This window comes from Pseudophryne corroboree, chromosome 7 (assembly GCF_028390025.1).
Source record: "Pseudophryne corroboree isolate aPseCor3 chromosome 7, aPseCor3.hap2, whole genome shotgun sequence".
Lineage (NCBI taxonomy): Eukaryota > Metazoa > Chordata > Amphibia > Anura > Myobatrachidae > Pseudophryne > Pseudophryne corroboree.
The window spans coordinates 145094889-145118495 of record NC_086450.1 but is presented as its reverse complement, the minus strand read 5'-3'; the positions used below and the strand labels follow the sequence as shown (position 1 = coordinate 145118495).

Below are 23607 nucleotides of genomic sequence, written 5' to 3'. Positions count from 1 at the left end.
TTTTTGCCTAAAGTGGTTTCTTCGTTCCATATGAATCAACCTATTGTGGTGCCTGTGGCTACAAGTGACCTGGAGGATTCCAGATCCCTGGACGTAGTCAGGGCCTTAAAAATTTATGTAGCCAGGACGGCTAGAATTAGGAAAACAGAGGCTCTGTTTGTACTGTATGCGGCCAATAAGATTGGCGCTCCTGCTTCGAAGCAGACTATTGCTCGCTGGATCTGTAATACAATTCAGCAGGCTCACTCTACGGCTGGATTGCCGGTACCAAATTTGGTTAAGGCCCATTCCACTAGGAAGGTGGGCTCTTTTTGGGCGGCTGCCCGAGGCGTCTCGGCATTACAACTTTGCCGAGCGGCGACTTGGTCGGGGTCAAACACTTTTGCTAAATTCTACAAGTTTGATACCCTGGCTGATAAGGACCTAGTGTTTGCTCAGTCGGTGCTGCAGAGTCATACGCACTCTCCCGCCTGATTGGATGCTTTGGTATAAACCCCATGGTCCTTACGGAGTCCCCAGCATCCTCTAGGACGTAAGAGAAAATAAGATTTTAAACCTACCGGTAAATCTATTTCTCCTAGTCCGTAGAGGATGCTGGGCGCCCGTCCCAGTGCGGAAACTCTGCAAGACTTGTATATAGTTGTTGCTTACATAAGGGTTATGTTACAGTTGACATCGGTCTTGGAACGTTACTGTTGTTTTTGTTCATACTGTTAACTGGTTATGTATGTTCCAGGTTACATGGTATGATTGGTGTAGGCTGGTATGAATCTTGCCCTTGGATTGCTAAATCCTGCCTTGTATTGTCCATCTCCTCTGGGCACAGTTCTCTAACTGAGGTCTGGAGGAGGGGCATAGAGGGAGGAGCCAGTGCACACCCATAGTCAAAGTTCTTTTTAGGTGCCCGATCTCCTGCGGAGCCCGTCTATACCCCATGGTCCTTACGGAGTCCCCAGCATCCTCTACGGACTAGGAGAAATAGATTTACCGGTAGGTTTAAATCTTATTTTCTGCCAGAAGGGTCCTGTGGACTCTGCAATGGACAGGTGATGCCGACTCAAAAGGCATATGGAGGTTTTACCTTACAAGGGCGAGGAATTGTTTGGGGAGGGTCTCTCGGACCTGGTCTCCACAGCTACTGCTGGAAAGTCAAATTTTTTGCCATATGTTTCCTCATGGCCTAAGAGAGCACCGTATTATCAAATGCAGTCTTTTCGATCACAGAAAAACAAGAAAGTCCGAGGTGCGTCCTTTCTTGCCAGAGGCGGGGGCAGAGGAAAGAAGCTGCACAACACAGCTAGTTCCCAGGAACAGAAGTCCTCCCCGGCCTCTACAAAATCCACCGCATGACGCTGGGGCTCCACAAGCGGAGCTAGGCACGGTGGGGGCACGTCTTCGAAATTTCAGCCACAAGTGGGTTCACTCCCAGTTGGATCCCTGGGCAATAAAGATTGTGTCTCAGGGATACAAGCTGGAATTCGAGGAGATGCCCCCTCACCGATACCTCAAATCGGCCCTGCCAGCTTCCCCCCACGAGAGGGAATTGGTCTTAACTGCAATTCACAAATTGTATCTTCAACAGGTGGTGGTCAAGGTTCCCCTCCTTCAACAAGGAAGGGGTTATTATTCGACCATGTTTGTAGTACCGAAACCGGACGGTTCGGTCAGACCCATACTGAATTTAAAATCCCTGAACATATACCTGAAAAGGTTCAAGTTCCAAGATGGAATCGCTGAGAGCGGTCATCGCAAGCCTGGAAGGGGGGGATTTTATCGTGTCTCTGGACATAAAGGATGCATACCTTCATGTCTCCATTTATCCACCTCATCAGGCGTACCTCAGATTTGTGGTACAGGATTGTCATTACCAATTTCTCTATCGTCCTAGTGGATGCTGGGGTTCCTGAAAGGACCATGGGGAATAGCGGCTCCGCAGGAGACAGGGCACAAAAGTAAAGCTTTCCGATCAGGTGGTGTGCACTGGCTCCTCCCCCTATGACCCTCCTCCAAGCCAGTTAGATTTTTGTGCCCGGCCGAGAAGGGTGCAATCTAGGTGGCTCTCCTAAAGAGCTGCTTAGAGAAAGTTTAGCTTAGGTTTTTTATTTTACAGTGAGTCCTGCTGGCAACAGGATCACTGCAACGAGGGACTTAGGGGAGAAGAAGTGAACTCACCTGCGTGCAGGATGGATTGGCTTCTTGGCTACTGGACATCAGCTCCAGAGGGACGATCACAGGTACAGCCTGGATGGTCACCGGAGCCTCGCCGCCGGCCCCCTTGCAGATGCTGAAACATGAAGAGGTCCAGAATCGGCGGCAGAAGACTCCTCAGTCTTCTAAAGGTAGCGCACAGCACTGCAGCTGTGCGCCATTTTCCTCTCAGCACACTTCACACGGCAGTCACTGAGGGTGCAGGGCGCTGGGAGGGGAGCGCCCTGGGAGGCAAATGATAACCTATTTGGCTAAAAAATACCTCACATATAGCCTCCGGGGCTATATGGAGATATTTAACCCCTGCCAGAATACACTAAAGAGCGGGAGACGAGCCCGCCGGAAAAGGGGCGGGGCCTATCTCCTCAGCACACAGCGCCATTTTCCTTACACAGCTCCGCTGGTCAGGACGGCTCCCAGGTCTCTCCCCTGCACTGCACTACAGAAACAGGGTAAAACAAGAGAGGGGGGGCAAAATAGTGGCAAAAAATTATATTATAAAAGCAGCTATACAGGGAGCACTTATTATAAGGCTATCCCTGTCATATATAGCGCTTTTGGTGTGTGCTGGCAAACTCTCCCTCTGTCTCCCCAAAGGGCTAGTGGGGTCCTGTCTTCGTTAAGAGCATTCCCTGTGTGTCTGCTGTGTGTCGGTACGTGTGTGTCGACATGTATGAGGACGATATTGGTGTGGAGGCGGAGCAATTGCCAAATATGGGGATGTCACCTCCTAGGGGGTCGACACCAGAATGGATGCCTTTATTTATGGAATTACGGGATAGTGTCAACACGCTAAAGCAGTCGTTTGACGACATGAGACGTTATATGATTTTGGCAATGAAGGAGGCGTTACATTTAGCTGATACTACAGGTACCACTAAACAGGGTATTATGTGGGGTGTGAAAAAACTACCTATAGTTTTTCCTGAATCAGAAGAACTAAATGATGTATGTGATGAAGCGTGGGTTGCCCCCGATAAAAAGATGCTAATTTCAAAGAAGTTATTAGCTTTATACCCTTTCCCGTCAGAGGTTAGGGCGCGCTGGGAAACACCTCCTAGGGTGGATAAGGCGCTCACACGCTTATCTAAACAAGTGGCGTTACCCTCTCCTGAGACGGCCGCACTTAAAGATCCAACAGATAGGAGGATGGAACATATCCAAAAAAGTATATACACACATACAGGTGTTATACTACGACCAGCTATAGCGTCAGCCTGGATGTGCAGTGCTGGAGTAGTTTGGTCAGAGTCCCTGATTGAAAATATTGATACCCTGGATAGGGACAATGTTTTACTGTCTTTAGAGCAAATAAAGGATGCATTTCTTTATATGCGTGATGCACAGAGGGATATCTGCACACTGGCATCACGGGTAAGTGCTATGTCCATTTCGGCCAGAAGAAGTTTATGGACGCGACAGTGGTCAGGCGATGCGGACTCAAAACGGCATATGGAAGTTTTGCCGTATAAAGGGGAGGAGTTATTTGGAGTCGGTCTATCAGATTTGGTGGCCACGGCTACAGCCGGGAAATCCACCTTTTTACCTCAAGCTACTCCCCAACAGAAAAAGACACCGACTTTTCAACCGCAGCCCTTTCGTTCCTTTAAAAACAAGAGAGCAAAGGGATATTCATATCTGCCACAAGGCAGAGGAAGGGGGAAGAGACACCAACAGGCAGCTCCTTCCCAGGAACAGAAGCCCTCCCCCGCTTCTACAAAAGCCTCAGCATGACGCTGGGGCTTCTCAAGCGGACTCGGGGGCGGTGGGCGGTCGTCTCAAGAATTTCAGCGCGCAGTGGGCTCACTCGCAGGTAGATCCCTGGATCCTGCAGATAATATCTCAGGGGTACAGGTTGGAACTAGAGACAGATCCGCCTCGCCGTTTCCTGAAGTCTGCTTTACCAACGTCCCCCTCCGAAAGGGAGACGGTTTTGGAAGCCATTCACAAGCTGTACTCTCAGCAGGTGATAGTCAAGGTACCTCTTCTACAACAGGGAAAGGGGTATTATTCCACTCTATTTGTGGTACCGAAGCCGGACGGCTCGGTAAGACCTATTCTAAATCTGAAGTCCTTGAACCTGTACATAAAGAAGTTCAAGTTCAAAATGGAGTCACTCAGAGCAGTGATAGCGAACCTGGAAGAAGGGGACTTTATGGTATCCTTGGACATCAAGGATGCGTACCTCCACGTTCCAATTTACCCCTCACACCAGGGGTACCTCAGGTTCGTTGTACAAAACTGTCACTATCAGTTTCAGACGCTGCCGTTCGGATTGTCCACGGCACCTCGGGTCTTTACAAAGGTAATGGCCGAGATGATGATTCTTCTTCGAAGAAAAGGCGTATTAATTATCCCATACTTGGACGATCTCCTAATAAGGGCAAGGTCCAGAGAACAGCTAGAGAGGGGATTAGCACTGTCTCAAGAAGTGCTAAAACAGCACGGCTGGATTCTGAATATTCCAAAATCCCAGTTAATGCCGACAACTCGTCTGCTGTTCCTAGGGATGATTCTGGACACGGTTCAGAAAAAGGTTTTTCTCCCGGAGGAAAAAGCCAAGGAGTTGTCCGAGCTTGTCAGGAACCTCCTAAAACCAGGAAAGGTGTCTGTACATCAATGCACAAGAGTCCTGGGAAAAATGGTGGCTTCTTACGAAGCAATTCCATTCGGCAGATTCCATGCACGAATTTTCCAGAGGGATCTGTTAGACAAATGGTCAGGGTCGCATCTTCAGATGCACCAGCGGATAACCCTGTCTCCAAGGACAAGGGTATCTCTTCTGTGGTGGTTGCAGAGTGCTCATCTATTGGAGGGCCGCAGATTCGGCATACAGGATTGGATCCTGGTGACCACGGACGCCAGCCTGAGAGGCTGGGGAGCAGTCACACAAGGAAGAAACTTCCAGGGAGTGTGGACGAGCCTGGAAACGTCTCTTCACATAAACATTCTGGAACTAAGAGCAATCTACAATGCTCTAAGCCAGGCAGAACCTCTGCTTCAAGGAAAACCGGTGTTGATCCAGTCGGACAACATCACGGCAGTCGCCCATGTAAACAGACAGGGCGGCACAAGAAGCAGGAGTGCAATGGCAGAAGCTGCAAGGATTCTTCGCTGGGCAGAGAATCATGTGATAGCACTGTCAGCAGTGTTCATCCCGGGAGTGGACAACTGGGAAGCAGACTTCCTCAGCAGACACGACCTTCACCCGGGAGAGTGGGGACTTCATCCGGAAGTCTTCCACATGCTGGTAACCCGTTGGGAAAGACCAATGGTGGACATGATGGCGTCTCGCCTCAACAAAAAACTGGACAGGTATTGCGCCAGGTCAAGAGATCCGCAGGCAATAGCTGTGGACGCGCTGGTAACGCCTTGGGTGTACCAGTCGGTGTATGTGTTTCCTCCTCTGCCTCTCATACCAAAAGTATTGAGAATTATACGGCAAAGAGGCGTAAGAACGATACTAGTGGTTCCGGATTGGCCAAGAAGGACTTGGTACCCGGAACTTCAAGAGATGATCACGGAAGATCCGTGGCCTCTACCTCAAAGGAGGGACTTGCTTCAGCAGGGTCCCTGTCTGTTTCAAGACTTACCGCGGCTGCGTTTGACGGCATGGCGGTTGAACGCCGGATCCTAAAGGAAAAAGGCATGCCGGAAGAAGTCATTCCTACTTTGATTAAAGGAAGGAAGTAACCGTGCAACACTATCACCGCATTTGGCGAAGATATGTTGCGTGGTGCGAGGATCGGAGTGCTCCGACGGAGGAATTTCAACTGGGTCGATTCCTACATTTCCTACAATCAGGATTGTCTATGGGTCTCAAATTGGGATCTATTAAGGTTCAAATTTCGGCCCTGTCGATTTTCTTTCAAAAAGAATTGGCTTCAGTTCCTGAAGTCCAGACTTTTGTTAAGGGAGTGCTGCATATACAGCCTCCTGTGGTGCCTCCAGTGGCACCGTGGGATCTCAATGTGGTTTTGGAATTTCTAAAATCGCATTGGTTTGAACCACTAAAAAAGGTGGATTTAAAATATCTCACATGGAAAGTGACCATGTTACTAGCCCTGGCTTCGGCCAGGAGAGTGTCAGAACTGGCAGCTTTATCTTACAAAAGCCCATATCTGATTTTCCATTCGGACAGGGCAGAACTGCGGACTCGTCCGCATTTTCTCCCTAAGGTGGTGTCAGCATTTCATCTGAACCAGCCTATTGTAGTGCCTGCGGCTACAAGTGACTTGGAGGACTCCAAGTTACTGGACGTTGTCAGAGCATTAAAAATATATATTGCAAGGACAGCTGGAGTCAGAAAATCTGACTCGTTGTTTATATTGTATGCACCCAACAAGATGGGTGCTCCTGCGTCTAAGCAGACGATTGCTCGTTGGATCTGTAGCACAATCCAACTTGCACATTCTGTGGCAGGCCTGCCACAGCCTAAATCTGTAAAGGCCCACTCCACAAGGAAGGTGGGCTCATCTTGGGCGGCTGCCCGAGGGGTCTCGGCATTACAACTTTGCCGAGCAGCTACGTGGTCAGGGGAGAACACGTTTGTAAAATTTTACAAATTTGATACTCTGGCTAAGGAGGACCTGGAGTTCTCTCATTCGGTGCTGCAGAGTCATCCGCACTCTCCCGCCCGTTTGGGAGCTTTGGTATAATCCCCATGGTCCTTTCAGGAACCCCAGCATCCACTAGGACGATAGAGAAAATAAGAATTTACTTACCGATAATTCTATTTCTCGGAGTCCGTAGTGGATGCTGGGCGCCCATCCCAAGTGCGGATTATCTGCAATAATTGTACATAGTTATTGTTAACTAATTCGGGTTATTGTTTAGGAAGCCATCTTTCAGAGGCTCCTCTGTTATCATACTGTTAACTGGGTTTGATCACAAGTTGTACGGTGTGATTGGTGTGGCTGGTATGAGTCTTACCCGGGATTCAAAATTCCTCCCTTATTGTGTACGCTCGTCCGGGCACAGTACCTAACTGGCTTGGAGGAGGGTCATAGGGGGAGGAGCCAGTGCACACCACCTGATCGGAAAGCTTTACTTTTGTGCCCTGTCTCCTGCGGAGCCGCTATTCCCCATGGTCCTTTCAGGAACCCCAGCATCCACTACGGACTCCGAGAAATAGAATTATCGGTAAGTAAATTCTTATTTTCAGACGTTGCCGTTTGGTCTCTCCACGGCACCGAGAATATTTACCACGGTAATGGCGGAAATGATGGTGCTCCTGCGGAAGCAAGGAGTCACAATTATCCCATACTTGGACGATCTCCTCATAAAAGCGAGATCAAGAGAGCAGTTGCTGATCAGTGTAGCACTCTCTGGAAGTGTTACGGCAACACGGCTGGATTCTAAATATTCCAAAGTCGCAGTTGGTTCCTACGACTCGTCTGCCTTTCCTGGGCATAATTCTAGACAGACCAGAAAAGGGTTTATCTCCCGATGGAGAAAGCTCAGGAACTCATGACACTGGTCAGGAACCTATTAAAACCAAAACAGGTGTCAGTGCATCACTGCACTCGTGTCCTGGGAAAGATGGTGGCATCATACGAGGCCATTCCCTTCGGCAGGTTCCATGCGAGGAATTTTCAATGGGACTTACTGGACAAGTGGTCCGGATCACATCCTTAGATGCATCTGTTAATCACCCTATCCCCCAAAGCCAGGGTGTCACTCCTGTGGTGGCTCACCTTCTCGAGGGCCGCAGATTCGGCATTCAGGACTGGGTCCTGGTGACCACGGACGCAAGCCTCAGAGGTTGGGGTGCAGTCACACAGGGAAGAAATTTCCAAGGTCTGTGGTCAAGTCAAGAGACTTGCCTTCACATCAACATCCTGGAACTAAGGGCCATATGCAACGCCCTACGTCAAGCGGAGACCCTGCTTCGCGACCAACCGGTTCTGATTCAGTCAGACAACATCACCGCAGTGGCTCATGTAAACCGCCAAGGCGGCACAAGGATCAGAGTGGCGATGGCGGAAGCCACCAGAATTCTTCGCTGGGTGGAGAATCACGTAAGCGCACTGTCAGCAGTGTTCATCCCGGGAGTGGACAACTGGGAAGCAGACTTCCTCAGCAGACACGACCTCCACCCGGGAGAGTGGGGACTTCATCAGGAAGTCTTCGCACAGATTACAAGTCGTGGGAACTGCCACAGGTGGACATGATGGCATCCCGCCTCAACAAAAAGCTACAGCGGTATTGCGCCAGGTCAAGAGACCCTCAGGCGATAGCTGTAGACGCCCTGGTGACACCGTGGGTGTTCCAGCCGGTCTATGCATTTCCTTTTCTTCCTCTCATACCCAAGGTGCTGAGGATAATAAGAAAGAGGAGTGAGAACAATACTCATTGTTCCAGATTGGCCACGAAGGACTTGGTATCCAGATCTGCAAGAAATGCTCACAGAGGACCCGTGGCCTCTTCCTCTAAGACAGGACTTGTTGCAACAGGGGCCCTGTCTGTTCCAAGACTTACTGCGGATGCGTTTGACGGCATGGCGGTTGAACGCCGGATCCTAGCAGAGAAAGGCATTCCGGATGAGGTCATTCCTACGTTGATAAAGGCTAGGAAGGACGTGACATTTAAACATTATCACCGTATATGGTGAAAATATGTTGCTTGGTGTGAGGCCAGGAATGCTCCTACGGAAGAATTCCATCTGGGCCAGTTTCCTTCACTTCCTACAAACTGGAGTGAATTTGTGCCTAAAACTTAGGCTCCATTAAGGTTCAGATCTCGGCCCTATCCATTTTCTTTCAAAAAGAATTGGCTTCTCTCCCAGAAGTTCAGACTTTTGTGACGGGAGTGCTGCATTTTCAGCCTCCTTTTGTACCTCTGGTGGAGGCCTGGGACCTTAACGTGGTGTTAAGTTTCCTTAAGTCACACTGGTTTGAACCACCTAAAACGGTAGAGTTAAAATATCTCACTTGGAAGGTGGTCATGTTATTAGCCTTGGCTTCGGCTAGGCAAGTGTCGGAGTTGGCGGCTTTGTCACATAAAAGCCCCTATCTGGTTTTCCATGCGGATAGAGCAGAATTGCGGACCCATCCACAATTTCTGCCAAAAGTGGTTTCATCCTTTCATATAAACCAACCTATTGTGGTGCCTGTGGCTACTACTGACTTGGAGGATTCCGAGTTACTTGATGTGGTCAGGGCTTTGAAGGTTTATGTAGCCAGAACGGCTAGGGTCAGGAAAACAGAGTCTTTGTTTATCCTGTATGCTTCCAACAAGCTTGGTGCTCCTGCTTCAAAGCAAACTATTGCTCGCTGGATCTGTAACCCGATTCAGCAAGCTCATTCTGCGGCTGGATTGCCGCTGCCAAAATCAGTTAAGGCCCATTCCACTAGTAAGGTGGGCTCTTATTGGGCGGCTGCCCGAGGGGTCTCTGCATTACAGCTTTGCCGAGCGGCTACTTGGTCAGGTTCAAACACTTTTGCAAAGTTCTGCAAGTTTGATACCCTGGCTGAGGAGGACCTTGTGTTTGCTCAATCGGTGCTGCAGAGTCACCCGCACTCTCCTGCCCGTTTGGGAGCTTTGGTATAATCCCCATGGTCCTTACGGAGTCCCCAGCATCCACTAGGACGTTGGAGAAAATAAGATTTTACTTACCGGTAAATCTATTTCTCTAACGTAACGTCCTAGTGGATGCTGGGAACTCCGTAAGGACCATGGGGAATAGCGGGCTCCGAAGGAGGCTGGGCACTCTAGAAAGATTTAGGACTACCTGGTGTGCACTGGCTCCTCCCACTATGACCCTCCTCCAAGCCTCAGTTAGATTTCGTCCCCGGCCGAGGTTGGATGCACACTAGGGGCTCTCCTGAGCCCTTAGAAAGAAAGTATAATTTTAGGTTTTTTATATTTTTAGTGAGACCTGCTGGCAACAGGCTCACTGCAGCGAGGGACTAAGGGGAGAAGAAGCGAACTCGCCTGCTTGCAGCCGGATTGGGCTTCTTAGGCTACTGGACACCATTAGCTCCAGAGGGATCGACCGCAGGCCCAGTCCTTGGTGTTCGGTCCCGGAGCCGCACCGCCGTCCCCCTTACAGAGCCAGAAGCAAGAAGAGGTCCGGAAAAAACGGCGGCAGAAGACATCAGTCTTCACCAAGGTAGCGCACAGCACTGCAGCTGTGCGCCATTGCTCCTCATGCACACTTCACACTCCGGTCACTGAGGGTGCAGGGCGCTTGGGGGGGGGGGGGGCGCCCTGAGCTGCAATAAAAACACCTTGGCTGGCAAAAATACCACAATATATAGCCCTAGAGGCTATATATGTGGTAAATTCCCCTGCCAGAATCCAGAAAAAAGCGGGAGAATAGGCCGCGGAAAAGGGGCGGAGCTATCTCCCTCAGACACACTGGCGCCATTTCTCCTTCACAGATCCGCTGGAAGGAAGCTCCCTGGCTCTCCCCTGCAGTCTACACTTCAGAACAGGGTAAAAACAGAGAGGGGGGCACTAAATTTGGGCGCAATACATATATAATATAAAAAGCAGCTATAGGGGACATAACTTAGTTAGTCCCTGCATTATATAGCGCTCTGGTGTGTGCTGGCATACTCTCACTCTGTCCCCCCAAAGGGCTTTTGTGGGTCCTGTCCTCATTCGGAGCATTCCTTGTGTGTGTGCGGTGTCGGTATGGCTGTGTCGACATGTTTGATGAGGATAATGATGTGGAGGCGGAGCAGATGCCTTTAGAAGGGATGTCACCCCCTGCGGGGCAGACACCTGAGTGGATGGGCTTATGGAAAGTAATGAGTGCACGTATAGACTCCTTATATAAGAAAATCGACGACATGCCAAATGTGGGACAGCCGACTTCTCAGCTCGTGCCTGCCCAGGTGTCGCATGGGTCGTCAGGGGCTCTAAAACGCCCGCTACCTCAAGCAGACCCAGATGTCGACACGGATACTGACACCAGTGTCGACGACGATGAGTCAAACCTGATGCCCACTAAGGCCATTCACTGTATGATTGAGGCAATGAAAGAGGTGTTAAACATTTCTGATATAACTACTGGTACCACTAAAAAGGGTATTATGTTTGGAGAGAAAAAACTACCTGTAGTTTTTCCCCCATCAGATGAATTAAATGAAGTGTGTGAAGAAGCGTGGGCTTTCCCTGATAAAAAAATTGGTAATTCCTAAGAAGGTACTAATGGCGTTCCCTTTCCCGCCAGAGGATAGGTCACGTTGGGAAACACCCCCTAGAGTGGATAAAGCGCTCACACGTTTGTCTAAAAAGGTGGCACTACCGTCTCCGGATACGGCCGCCCTCAAGGAACCTGCTGATAGAAAGCAGGAGGCGATCCTGAAGTCTGTATATACACACACAGGCATTATACTTAGGCCAGCTATTGCATCAGCTTGGATGTGCAGTGCTGCCGCTGCGTGGTCAGATAAACTGTCAGAAAATATTGACACATTAGACAGAGACACGATCCTGTTAACCATAGACCATATAAAAGACTCAGTCTTATATATGAGAGATGCACAAAGGGAAATCTGCCGATTGGCATCTAAAGTAAGTGCATTGTCCATTTCTGCTAGGAGAGGCTTATGGACTCGCCAGTGGACAGGAGATGCAGATTCAGATCCCTGGATCCTTCAAATAGTATCTCAGGGGTACAAACTGGAATTCGAGGCGTCTCCACCCCACCGGTTCCTAAAATCTGCCTTGCCGATTGCTCCCTCAGACAGGGAGGCGGTGCTAGCGGCAATTCACAAGCTGTATTCCCAGCAGGTGATAATCAAGGTACCCCTACTTCAACAAGGCCGGGGTTACTATTCCACACTATTTGTGGTACCGAAACCGGACGGTTCGGTGAGACCCATTTTAAATTTGAAATACTTGAACACATACATAAAAAAATTCAAGTTCAAGATGGAATCGCTCAGGGCGGTTATTGCGAGCCTGGACGAGGGGGATTACATGGTATCCCTGGACATCAAGGATGCTTACTTGCATGTCCCCATTTACCATCCTCACCAGGAGTACCTCAGATTTGTGGTACAGGATTGCCATTACCAATTCCAGACGCTGCCGTTTGGACTGTCCACGGCACCGAGGGTATTTACCAAGGTGATGGCGGAAATGATGATACTCCTTCGAAAAAAGGGAGTTTTAATTATCCCGTACTTGGACGATCTCCTAATAAAAGCGAGGTCCAAGGAACAGTTGTTGGTGGGAGTAGCACTATCTCAGGAGGTGCTGCACCAGCACGGCTGGATTCTGAATATCCCAAAGTCACAGCTGGTTCCGACGACACGACTACTGTTCCTGGGTATGATTCTGGATACAGTCCAGAAAAAAGTGTTTCTCCCGGAGGAGAAAGCCAGGGAGTTGTCATCTCTAGTCGGAGACCTCCTGAAACCAAAACAGGTATCAGTGCATCGCTGCACGCGGGTCCTGGGAAAGATGGTGGCTTCTTACGAAGCAATTCCCTTCGGCAGGTTCCATGCCAGAATCTTTCAGTGGGACCTGTTGGACCAGTGGTCCGGATCGCATCTTCAGATGCATCGCTTAATAACCCTGTCTCCAAGAACCAGGGTGTCGCTACTGTGGTGGCTGCAGAGTGCCCATCTTCTAGAGGGCCGCAGGTTCGGCATACAGGACTGGGTCCTGGTGACCACGGATGCCAGCCTTCGAGGCTGGGGGGCAGTCACACAGGGAAGAAACTTCCAAGGACTATGGTCGAGTCAGGAGACTTCCCTTCACATAAATATTCTGGAACGAAGGGCCATCTACAATGCCCTAAGTCAAGCAAAATCCCTGCTCCTACACCAGCCGGTGCTGATCCAGTCAGACAACATCACGGCAGTCGCCCATGTAAATCGACAGGGCGGCACAAGAAGCAGGATGGCGATGGCGGAAGCCACAAGAATTCTCCGATGGGCGGAGAATCATGTACTAGCACTGTCAGCAGTGTTCATTCCGGGAGTGGACAACTGGGAAGCAGACTTCCTCAGCAGACACGACCTCCACCCGGGAGAGTGGGGACTTCATCCAGAAGTCTTCCAGATGCTGGTAAACCGTTGGGAAAAACCACAGGTGGACATGATGGCGTCCCGCCTCAACAAAAAGTTAAAAAGATATTGCGCCAGGTCAAGGGACCCTCAGGCGATAGCTGTGGACGCTCTAGTGACACCGTGGGTGTACCAGTCGGTTTATGTGTTCCCTCCTCTGCCTCTCATACCAAAGGTATTGAGAATAATAAGAAAGCGAGGAGTAAACACCATTCTCGTGGTTCCGGATTGGCCAAGACTAGCGTGGTACCCGGAACTTCAAGAGATGCTCTCAGAGGACCCGTGGCCTCTACCGCTCAGACAGGACCTGCTACAACAGGGGCCCTGTCTGTTCCAAGACTTACCGCGGCTGCGTTTGACGGCATGGCGGTTGAACACCGGATCCTAAAGGAAAAGGGTATTCCGGAAGAAGTCATTTCTACGCTTATTAAGGCCAGGAAAGACGTTACGGCAAAGCATTATCACCGCATATGGCGGAAATATGGTGCGAGGCCAAAAAGGCCCCAACAGAGGAATTTCAACTAGGTCGATTTCTGCATTTCCTGCAAGCAGGAGTGAATATGGGCCTAAAACTAGGCTCCATTAAAGTACAGATCTCGGCTCTGTCGATTTTCTTTCAAAAAGAACTAGCTTCAGTACCTGAAGTTCAGACATTTGTGAAAGGAGTGCTGCATATTCAGCCCCCATTTGTGCCTCCTGTGGCACCTTGGGATCTCAACGTGATGTTGAGTTTCTTAAAATCACATTGGTTTGAGCCACTAAAAACCGTGGATCTGAAATATCTCACGTGGAAAGTGGTCATGTTATTGGCCTTGGCTTCAGCCAGGCGTGTGTCAGAATTGGCGGCTTTATCATGTAAAAGCCCTTATCTGATTTTCCATATGGATAGGGCAGAATTGAGGACTCGTCCCCAGTTTCTCCCTAAGGTGGTGTCAGCGTTTCACCTGAACCAGCCTATTGTGGTGCCTGCGGCTACTAAGGATTTGGAGGACTCCAAGTTGCTAGACGTTGTCAGGGCCCTGAAAATATGTTTCCAGGACGGCTGGAGTCAGAAAATCTGACTCGCTGTTTATCCTGTGTGCACCCAACAAGCTGGGTGCTCCTGCTTCTAAGCAGTCTATTGCTCGCTGGATTTGTAGTACAATTCAGCTTGCACATTCTGTGGCAGGCATGCCACAGCCAAAATCTGTAAATGCCCATTCCACAAGGAAGGTGGGCTCATTTTGGGCGGCTGCCCGAGGCGTCTCGGCTTTACAACTTTGCTGAGCAGCTACTTGGTCAGGGGCAAACACATTTGCAAAATTCTACAAATTTGTTACCCTGGCTGAGGAGGACCTGGAGTTCTCTCATTCGGTGCTACAGAGTCATCCGCACTCTCCCGCCCGTTTGGGAGCTTTGGTATAATCCCCATGGTCCTTACGGAGTTCCCAGCATCCACTAGGACGTTAGAGAAAATAAGAATTTACTCACCGGTAATTCTATTTCTCGTAGTCCGTAGTGGATGCTGGGCGCCCATCCCAAGTGCGGATTGTCTGCAATACTTGTAAATAGTTACTGTTAACTAAAGGGTTATTGTTGAGCCATCTGTTGAGAGGCTCAGTAGTTTTTCATACTGTCAAACTGGATATAGTATCACGAGTTGTACGGTGTGATTGGTGTGGCTGGTAAGAGTTTTACCCGGGATTCTAAATCCTTCCTTATTATGTCTGCTCGTCCGGGCACGGTGTCCTAACTGAGGCTTGGAGGAGGGTCATAGTGGGAGGAGCCAGTGCACACCAGGTAGTCCTAAATCTTTCTAGAGTGCCCAGCCTCCTTCGGAGCCCGCTATTCCCCATGGTCCTTACGGAGTTCCCAGCATCCACTACGGACTACGAGAAATAGAATTACCGGTGAGTAAATTCTTATTTTCTCGTAGTCCGTAGTGGATGCTGGGCGCCCGTCCCAAGTGTGGACTTCTTCTGCAATACTTGTATATAGTTATTGCTTCAATAAGGGTTAAGTTATGGTTGCATCAGGGTTTGACCTGATGCTCTGTTATTTGTCATACTGTTAACTGGTTATCACATGTTTATACGATACGGTGTGATTGGTGTGGCTGGTATGAATCTTGCCCTGGATTACCAAAATCCTTTCCTTGTACTGTCAGCTCTTCTGGGCACAGTTTCTCTAACTGAGGTCTGGAGGAGGGGCATAGAGGGAGGAGCCAGTGCACACCAGAACCTAAATTCTTTCTTAAAGTGCCCATGTCTCCTGCGGAGCCAGTCTATCCCCATGGTCCTTACGGAGTCCCCAGCATCCACTACGGACTACGAGAAATAGATTTACCGGTAAGTAAAATCTTATTTTTACTACTTACACATTTCCGATAAATCACTATTGTAGCCTCTGTTGCAGTGGTAAGAAATCATGTGGACTAAATTACGAAAAAATGTTATGTCCCATAGAGTTAAATGTTTCAGACACTGCACTTGCAAAATGCCAGAGTTCCATCATTACCCTACAATAAAACAATTGCATTCTAATCTATATTAAGGGCAGGGCTGGTGCTAGGGTGTTCGGCGCCCCCCTGCAAACTATAAATTTGCGCCCTCCCATATTCAACAAAGGGTCAGCGCGCGCCTGGAAAAGGGATGTGGTCTCACAAGTAAGGGGCATGGCCACACAATAGTAACACCATTTAAAATTACGCGCCACAGTAGCACAATCTTATACGTAATGTCCCACCCGTAGTAGTAGCGTTCTTATATGTAATGCACCCCAGTAGTAGTAGTAGTAGCAGCAGCATCCTTATATATAATGCCCCTTAGTAGTAGAAGCGTCCTTATACGTAATGCCCCCCCCCCCTCCCCAGTAGTAGTAGTAGTAGTAGTAGCAGCAGCGTCCTCATACGTAGTGCTCCCCCAGTAGCAGAAGCATCCTTATAGGTAATTCCCCCCCCCCCCCCCCTAGTAGTAGTAGCATCCTTATAGGTAATGCCCCCCCCCAGTAGTAGTAGTAGCTCCCTTATATATAATGCCCCCCAGTAGTAGAAGCGTCCTTATACGTAATGCCGCCGCCCCCCCCCCCCCCCTCCCCAGTAGTAGTAGTAGTAGTAGCAGCAGCGTCCTCATACGTAGTGCTCCCCCAGTAGCAATCCTTATAGGTAATTTCCCCCCCCCCCCCTAGTAGTAGTAGCATCCTTATAGGTAATGCCCCCCCCCCAGTAGTAGTAGTAGCTCCCTTATATGTAATGCCCCCTCCCAGTAGTAGTAGCGTCCTTATACGTAATGCCCCTCCCCCCCAGTAGTGGTAGCGTCCTTATACGGTATGCCTCCCCCAGTAGTAGTAGCATCCTTATACGTAATGCCCCCTCTCCCAGTAGTAGCGTCCTTACAAGTAATGGCCCCCCCCAGTTGTAGCATCGTTATACGTAATGCCCCCCCCCCCCCCCCCCCCCCGTTGTAGTAGCAGCGTCCTTACATGTAATGGCCCCCCTGTAGTGGCGTCCATAATACGTGTGCACGCTGACATACCTCATACATACATACATACATACATACATACATACATACATACATACATACATACATACATACATACATTTATTTCTCTCTCACCCTCCACTTACCTAAGTCTGGCTGTCCCTCTCTCTACAGCAGCCTGGTCCGTTTAGCTCTGCCCCCTTCCGTCCCGTGTAGCTCCGCCCCCTCCTCTGATCCTACACAGCCGCTGTCGCAGGGGATTGGGGGGGTGCTATTCAGGCTGCCAGCGCTGCTGTCATACAGTGACAGGCACAGCAGCTGGCAGCAGGGGGGACAGGACGGCGCAGCAGGGAAGGGATGCAGAGCGCCTCTCCGTCCCAGCGCCTCTTTGCACTGTATCCCTTCGCTGAGTGGGTAGCGCCGGGCCTGATTAAGGGTCTATTGTACTGTGCAGCAATATACATTCCTGGGTTATAGAATGCCCATTTCTCTGACGTCCTAGTGGATGCTGGGAACTCCGTAAGGACCATGGGGAATAGCGGCTCCGCAGGAGACTGGGCACAACTAAAGAAAGCTTTAGGACTACCTGGTGTGCACTGGCTCCTCCCTCTATGACCCTTCTCCAGACCTCAGTTAGAATTTTGTGCCCGGCCGAGCTGGATGCACACTAGGGGCTCTCCTGAGCTCCTAGAAAAGAAAGTATATTTTATTTTATTTTATTTTCAGTGAGATCTGCTGGCAACAGACTCACTGCTACGAGGGACTTGGGGGAGAGAAGCGGACCTACCTGCTTGCAGCTAGCTTGGGCTTCTTAGTCTACTGGACACCATTAGCTCCAGAGGGATCGAACACAGGCCCAGCCTCGGTCATCCGGTCTCGGAGCCGCGCCGCCGTCCCCGTTGCAGAGCCAGAAGCAAGAAGAACGTCCAGGAAATCGGCGGCAGAAGACTCCGGTCTTCATTAAGGTAGCACACAGCACTACAGCTGTGCGCCATTGCTCCCTGTGCACACCACATACTCCGGTCACTGATGGGTGCAGGGCGCTGGGGGAGGGGGCGCCCTGGGCAGCAATTAGAGTACCTTAAGAGTGGCAAATCACACATAATATAGCCTAATAAGCTATATACGTGTAAAATACCCCTGCCACATTATGATTATAAGAGCGGGAGAAGTCCGCCGAAAAAGGGTGGGGCGATCTCCCTCAGCACACTGGCGAGATTTTCTTTTCACAGTGCAGCTGGAAGACAGCTCCCCAGGCTCTCCCCTGTAGTTTTCAGGCTCAAAGGGTTAAAAAGAGAGGGGGGGCACTAAATTTAGGCGCAAATCTGTGTATTATAGCAGCTATAATGGAAAAATCACTGGGTAGTGTGAATCCCTGCATTATATAGCGCTCTGGTGTGTGCTGGCATACTCTCTCTCTGTATCCCCAAAGGACTTTGTGGGGTCCTGTCCTCAGTCAGAGCATTCCCTGTGTGTGTGCGGTGTGTCGACATGTTTGATGAGGAGGCTTATGTGGAGGTGGAGGCGGAGCAGATGCCGATAAATGTGATGTCACCCCCTGCGGGGTCGACACCTGAGTGGATGGACATGTGGAAGGAATTACGTGACCGTGTCAACTCCTTACATACAAGGTTTGACGACATAGCAGATGTGGGACAGCCGGCTTCTCAGCCCGTGCCTGCCCAGGCGTCTCAAAAGCCATCGGGCCCTAAAACGCCCACTACCTCAGATGGCAGACACAGATGTCGACACGGATACTGACTCCAGTGTCGACGACGATGAGACTACTGTACATTCCAATAGAGCCACCCGTTACATGATTACGGCAATGAAAAATGTGTTGCACATTTCTGATATTACCCCAGGTACCACAACAAAGGGTATTATGTTTGGGGAGAAAAAAAGCTTCAAGTGGTTTTTCCCCCATCTGATGAACTAAATGTGTGAAGCGTGAGTTTCCCCCGATAAGAAACTGGTAATTTCTAAAAGGTTACTAATGGCGTACCCTTTCCCGCCAGAGGATAGGTCACGTTGGGAGACATCCCCTAGGGTGGATAAAGCGCTCACACGTCTGTCAAAGAAGGTGGCACTACCGTCCCAGGACACGGCCGCCCTAAAGGAGCCTGCAGATAGAATGCAGGAGCCTATCCTGAGGTCTGTATATACACACTCAGGCATTATACTGAGACCAGCTATTGCTTCAGCATGAATGTGCAGTGCTGCAGCTGCGTGGCCATATTCTCTGTACCTTAGACAGGGACACTATATTGCTACCCATAGAGCATATTAAAGACGCAGTCTTATACATGAGAGATGCACAGAGGGATAATTGCTGACTGGCATCTAAAATAAACGCAATGTCCATTTCTGCCAGGAACTCGGCAGTGGACAGGTGATGCTGATTCTAAAAGGCACATGGAAGTTTTGCCTTACTAGGGTGAGGAGTTGTTTGGGGATGGTCTCTCGGACCTCGTTTCCACAGCTACAGCTGGGAAATCAACATTTTGCCCCATGTTCCCTCACAGCCAAAGAAAGCACCGTATTATCAGGTACAGTCCTTTCGGCCCCAGACAGACAAGCGGGTTAAAGGCGCGTCCTTTCTGCCCAGAGGCAGAGGTAGAGGGAAAAAGCTGCAGATACAGCCAGTTCCCAGGAACAAAAGTCCTCCCCCGCTTCCTCTAAGTCCACCGCATGATTCTGGGGCTCCACAGGCGGAGCCAGGTACGGTGGGGGCCTGTCTCAAAAATTTCAGCGACCAGTGGGCTCGCTCACGGGTGGATCCCTGGATTCTACAGGTAGTATTTCAGGGGTACAAGTTGGAATTCGAGACGTCTCCCCCTCGCCGTTTCCTCAAATCTGCCTTGCCGACAGCTCCCACAGACAGGGAGGCAGTGCTGGAGGCAATTCACAAGCTGTATTCGCAGCAGGTGATTGTCAAGGTACCCCTTCTTCAACAGGGACGGGGTTACTATTCCACAATGTTTGTGGCACCGAAACCGGACGGTTCGGTGAGACCCATTTTAAATTTGAAATCCTTGAACACTTATATACGAAGGTTCAAGTTCAAAATGGAATCGCTCAGGGCGGTTATTGCAAGCCTGGACGAAGGGGATTACATGGTATCACTGGACATCAAGGATGCTTACCTGCATGTCCCCATTTACCCCCCTCACCAGGAGTACCTCAGATTTGTGGTACAGGACTGTCATTACCAATTCCAGACGTTGCCGTTTGGTCTGTCCACGGCACCGAGGGTATTTACCAAGGTAATGGCAGAGATGATGATAACTCCCTTCGAAGGCGAGGTCCAGGGAACAGTTGCTGATCGGAGTAGCACTAGCTGGGGCAGTGCTACAACAGCACTGCTGGATCCTGAACATTCCGAAGTCGCAGCTGGTTCCTACAACGCGTCTACTGTTCCTGGGGATGGTTCTCGACACAGAACAGAAAAAAGTGTTTCTCCCGGAGAAGGCCAAGGAGTTGTCATCTCTAGTCAGAGACCTCCTAAAACCAAAACAGGTGTCGGTGCACCATTGCACGCGAGTCCTGGGAAAGATGGTGGCTTCTTACGAAGCAATTCCATTCGGAGGGTTCCATGCAAGGATCTTTCAGTGGGATCTGTTGGACAAGTGGTCCGGATCGCATCTTCAGATGCATCGGCTGATAACCCTGTCTCCAAGGGCCAGGGTGTCGCTGTTGTGATGGCTGCAGAGTGCTCATCTTCCAGAGGGCCGCAGATTCGGCATACAGGACTGGGTCCTGGTAACCATGGATGCCAGCCTTCGAGGTTGGGGGGCAGTCACACAGGGAAGAAACTTCCAAGGACAATGGTCAAGTCAGGAGACTTCCCTACACATAAATATTCTGGAACTAAGGGCCATTTGCAATGCCCTAAGTCAGGCAAGACCCCTGCTTCAAAACCAGCCGGTGCTGATCTAGTCAGACAACATCACGGCGGTCGCCCATGTAAACCGACAGGGCGGCACAAGAAGCAGGATGGCAATGGCAGAAGCCACAAGGATTCTCCGATGGGCGGAAAATCATATGTTAGCACTGTCAGCAGTGTTCATTCCCGGAGTGGACAACTGGGAAGCAGACTTTCTCAGCAGACATGACCTCCACCCGGGAGAGTGGGGACTTCATCCAGAAGTCTTCCAAATGATTGTACACCATTGGGAAGGGCCACAGGTGGACATGATGGCGTCCCGCCTCAACAAAAAGCTAGGATGTTATTGCGCCAGGTCAAGGGACCCTCGGGCGATAGCTGTGGACGCTCTGGAAACACAGTGGGTGTACCAGTCGGTGTATGTGTTCCTTCCTCTGCCTCTCATACCCAAGGTACTGAGAATAATAAGAAGGAGAGGAGTAAGAACTATACTCGTGGTTCCGGATTGGCCAAGAAGATCTTGGTACCCAGAACTTCAAGAAATTATTTCAGAGGACCCATGGCCTCTGCCGCTCAGACAGGACCTGCTGCAGCAGGGGCCCTGTCTGTTCCAAGACTTACCGCCGCTGCGTTTGACGGCATGGCGGTTGAATACCGGATCCTAAAGGAAAGGGCATTCCGGATAAAGTCATTCCTACCCTGATTAAGGCTAGGAAAGATGTGACCGCAAAATATTATCACCGCATATGGCGAAAATATGTTGCTTAGTGTGAGGCCAGGAAGGCCCCAACGGAGGAATTTCAACTGGGTCGATTTCTGCACTTCCTACAGTCAGGAGTGACTATGGGCCTAAAATGGGTTCCAGTAAGGTCCAGTTTTCGGCTCTGTCCATTTTCTTCCAAAAATAACTGGCTTCATTGCCTGAAGTTCAGACTTTTGTTAAGGGAGGGCTGCATATTCAGCCCCCGTTTGTGCCTCCAGTGGCACCGTGGGATCTCAACGTGGTGTTGGATTTCCTGAAGTCGCATTGGTTTGAACCACTTAAATCCGTGGAGCTAAAATACCTCACGTGCACAGTGGTCATGCTGTTGGCCTTGGCGTCGGCCAGGCGTGTATCAGAATTGGCGACTTTGTCATGCAAATGCCCTTATCTGATTTTTCATAATGATAGGGCGGAATTGAGGACTCGTTCCCAATTTCTCCCAAAGGTGGTTTCAGCTTTTCTTTATCATCCACTAGGGGTCACTGGAGTACTCTTGGGATATGGACGGGCGTAGCCGAACAAAGGCACTGAATATTTAAATTTAGGACTCTCCCCCCTCCATATCCCCGAGTACCTCAGTGTACTCTCTCAGTGTTTTTTCGGTGCTCACAGCACGAACATCGGCTTGTGGGATTCCCACACTTGGATGGAAGATTTATTAATTTTTCATTTTGATTTTTAATTTTTAATTTTACACTTAGCACATCCCTTCCCAGTTTCTGGAAAAACATGGGTCCGGGATAGTGCCGCTGCACGGGCAGCGCATGGCGTGTCTGTCCTCACAAAGAGCACCCTCACAGCCACAGACAGCATGGCGTGTCGGTCCTCACAAAGAGCACCCTCACAGCCACAGACAGCCCACTGCTCCTACAAAGAGCAGCCAGGACTAGAGAGCTGGACGCAGCCATAGATCACTGGGACGCTGACTGAAGCTGGACGGAGCTTACACATAGAAGCCCCGTCACAGCCAGGGCTACAGAGCTGAACGGAGCTTACACAGAGAAGCCCCGTCGCAGCCAGGACTACAGAATGACTCACACTGAAGCTGGACGGAGCTTACACAGAGAAGCCCCGCCACAGCCAGGAGTCACATCACTGAAGCTGGACGGAGCTTACACAGAAGAAGCCCCGTCACAGCCAGGAGTTACAGCGTCGCAAGGAAGGTAGGCTGGGGAACGGGGCGGTCAGCGCAGGCTGCCGCCCCGCTATGTAGGGGTTAACATGCCTCGCGCTCATACTGAGCTCCGTCCGGCAGCACAACAGGGGGAGCTCAGACGCGCTATGCCCAGCTGCTACGCACAAGGTGAGCGCTCCGTTCGGCCGCAGCTTCACCCGGCCGCACAGCACGCGGCTGCTCTCCCCACTCAGACACAGCAGAGCAGGGGGAAAACCATACTTATCAGCCGCTCCGCACAAGGTCTGACGGAGACGGTGAGCGCTCCGTTCGGCCGCAGCTTCGTCCGGCCGCACAGCACGTGGCTGCTCTCCCCACTCAGACACAGCAGAGCAGGGGGAAAACCATATTTATCAGCCGCTCCGTCCGGCGTCCGTGTTTCCCAGCGGTGGAAAGCGCTCCAGGCACGCCGCTGCTCTCCCCTCTCAGGCGCCCTCACAACGGCCACAGCAGACCTCCGTGCAGGGGATGACAAAGGCTGTCGGCCGCCGCAGCTCTCTCAGTCTCAGTACAGAGACGGTGGGGGGAAGAGACGCGGTGGAAGCTGCCAGGTTAAATATATGTATAAGATATTTATAAGGATGTCCTGACAGTAATGGGCTATTAAATCTATATTACTGTCTGTGATGTAGCAGTATAATAGGCTTTTGAGCCTATATATTAATGGCTGAGCCTATATATTAATGGCTGTTATTAACATTGTAAAAAGGCTATTGAGCCTATATTGATGCTGTATAAATATATTAATGTCTGGAATATATATATATATATTTATTCATAGAGCATGTGTTGTACCCGGCCTGTGATTATACTGTATAATAGGCTATATTAACACGGAAACATTTGTAATTTGTTCTGTGATTATCACAGTCAGCATGGCAAAGGGGCCATTTTAACCATTCTTCCTGTTGTTTTCCAGTGTGTAATTCTGGAACATTCCTGCCCTACATCTCTAAGCCACCAGAGGCGCAGGGGTGTTAGTGGGAATTTTTGGTCAGCATAAGTTAGCCATGTAAACTGTATTTCTACATAATTCTAGAACATTCCTGCCCTACATCTCTAAGCCACCAGAGGCGCAGGGGTGTTAG

General features: G+C 50.2%; 1 protein-coding gene across 1 annotated transcript in view; it reads left to right on the top strand.

Annotated features, from left to right (window-relative positions):
* Nucleotides 1-23607, top strand: part of MCM6 (minichromosome maintenance complex component 6) — a 136460-nt gene that overhangs the window by 25655 nt on the left and 87198 nt on the right. The gene's annotated exons all lie outside the window — the stretch shown is intronic.